The following is a 2,523-nucleotide window of genomic DNA, read 5'->3' as shown; positions in this document are numbered from 1 at the left end:
TCAAATGGTCTTACAGACTCAGCTCCTCATCTTCAATTGGGTTTACTCCTGTTGGCAATGGAAGAATTCAGTAAGATAAGGCAGGCAAATTTCTAAAGGTAATTAGCACACAGTAAATCTCAATAAAGAGTAGTTATTGTCCTTCACTTCCCTTATCTTCCAGTTACAAATACTCTCCCTTTTAATCCACCCCACTCTTAATGTGTCAAGACATGAGGCCATAATTTGAGCATCCAGTTCATTCTGTACAACATATCCAAGAAAGAGATGTCACTAAGAGAAGGAAATAAGTGACCTCAATAAATGACAAAGATGAATGTATCTTCCAAGTGCTCAGCCCTCACCTGGGGAGCAGCCCACAAACTCCAAAGAGCAGTCATCAACAGGGTTGTCAAACCCAAGCAGAGAATGCATGCACTTTCATTCTGCTAAATACTTAGGTCTCTGGCTTGTGGTTTGTGTCTTCTTATTTGAATCTATGTTTCCCTATTTGCCTCAGTAAGAAAATCCCTCTCAAATGCGTTTTTCATCACTCAGAGCACCTGTCACATAAAACTAAGAGACAGTCCCTGCATTTCTCTTTCCATCAAATTGAAAATGGAAATTAAAAATGAAGGAATGGTCTGTTTACTCTTTGTTTTCAACTGTTTCACAGAGATACTATTGTGGGACATAAAATTACGTTTTATTAATATTTTGACTATCTTTTATTTTATGATGTTAATTTTGAATGTCTTGCTTCTAATATTGTGTCATGTTACTTAAATATATTTCTGAACGGTGAAGTATCCATTTATATGTTACTATTTAGTTTTTTATGATAATATTTAATGGATAGTTTAATAATAGGAGACACGAAAAAGTTAAGCTGGCTTTTCATAAATATTTAAGAGGTTGGTACATTTTCAAACTTCTTTAATTGAAAAAAAAAAAATCAGCCTATACATTTCTATGAAAATCCATTTTTCACCACCATTAAATTTGCAAAAATTATGAGTTTAATGTGTTTATTTGTGCTAATTGGCATTTTTAAAACTTTTATTTATTTTATTTTTGGGTGCGTTGGGTCTTTGCTGCTGCATGTGGGCTTTTCTCTGGTTGCAGCGAATGGGGACTACTCCTCGCTGCAGTGAGCAGACTTCTTATTTCAGTGGCTTCTCTTGATGTAGAGCATGGGTTCTAGGCGCACAGGCTACAGTAGTTGTGGCACACGGGCTCAGTAGTTGCGGTGCACAGGCTTAGCTGCTCTGTGGCATGTGGGATCTTCCCAGACCGGGTCTTGAACCCATGTCCCCTGCATTGGCAGGTGGATTCTTAACCACTGTGCCACCAGGGAAGCCCAGAGCTACAGCACCTGGTATTCCCAGGTGGTCTCCCATCCAAGTACTAACCAGGCCCGACCCTGCTTAGCTTCTGAGATCAGATGAGATCGGGCACATTCAGGGTGGTATGGCCATAGACTAATTTGCATTTTTATTCAAACATTCCTTTGCTTTCTGGGAAAAAAAAGACTTTACAAACTTCAAGAATCAGAAGATGACAAAAATTGTAAAGATAGGTTACTTGAAGAAATTTTTCTAGTAGGCAATACTTGCTAACATCTGTGTGCTTTGGATATGGCAGACAGTGTGACAATCACTTATTTATACTATTTCATTAAGTCTGTGGGATGGGTAGCAGCATTCTTGTATTCCCAATGTCATTTATGAGGTAAGGAAACAGAGCACTGCAAATAAAATAATTTGCCTAATCATTCAGTTGGTATTAAGGTAACTCAACATATAGAATATGGCTTCAATGCCTTTGCAATGTAATATCTTGTTAACATGCAGTATATCAACTAACACATTTCCAAAATTCATGGAAAACCAAGTGGAAAATATTGAGGAACCTCAGAATGTAATAATGAAATTACATGTAAATGGTCTTCTATCTGGATGTTTTTGCTTTTAAACTGTTCCTGGCATCCCTGTATAGCAAACACACTAAGGCACAGAGGATGTGTGTTATCTGCCCAGGGGTGCCCATCTTCTCAGCAGCAGAGCATGTGACCACAAGTTCAGCTTTCACAGAAACTGGGGAAAATCGAAACTGCTCCAAATCCTATTTGGCTTATGTCTTTTGTGCCAGGAGATTGATTTTCACACTAGAAATGAAAGACAGTTGTAGGAAAAAGGAATTCTCAGCTGAGACAGGGGAGAAGTTTCAGGAAACATCTTTCTTGAGATGCATTTCTGCCCCAAGGCCCTGGAGATGACCTCACCTCTCCAGACAAGGAGAAAACATGTGGCCCAGATGGTCAGGGTGGGGCTGGCAATGTTTCAGGAAGAGTAAAGAGCTGGAAAACAGGAGAAATGAAAGGAACAGCCACATCGATTAAACAGATCACAGGAAGCATGGCTTGTTTGACTCTGGAGAAGGCAGTGGTGACAACCAACCTGCATCAGAATCAAGCAAATAGAGTGAATCAAAGCTCCTTTGCCTGGGACTTCCCCTGGGCAACTCAGTGGTGGGGTTGCCCTT

General features: G+C 39.6%; 1 non-coding gene across 1 annotated transcript; it reads right to left on the bottom strand.

Moving 5' to 3' along the window:
- Positions 1–1,342: 1,342 nt before the first annotated feature.
- Positions 1,343–1,461, bottom strand: LOC132372243 (5S ribosomal RNA). The gene has a single exon (XR_009505115.1). It is a non-coding gene; the product is annotated as a 5S ribosomal RNA (ribosomal RNA).
- Positions 1,462–2,523: the final 1,062 nt, after the last annotated feature.

This window comes from Balaenoptera ricei, chromosome 9, assembly GCF_028023285.1.
Source record: "Balaenoptera ricei isolate mBalRic1 chromosome 9, mBalRic1.hap2, whole genome shotgun sequence".
Classification (NCBI taxonomy): domain Eukaryota; kingdom Metazoa; phylum Chordata; class Mammalia; order Artiodactyla; family Balaenopteridae; genus Balaenoptera; species Balaenoptera ricei.
The sequence above is the reverse complement of the archived record's forward strand: the minus strand, read 5'-3'. Positions and strand labels throughout refer to the sequence as shown.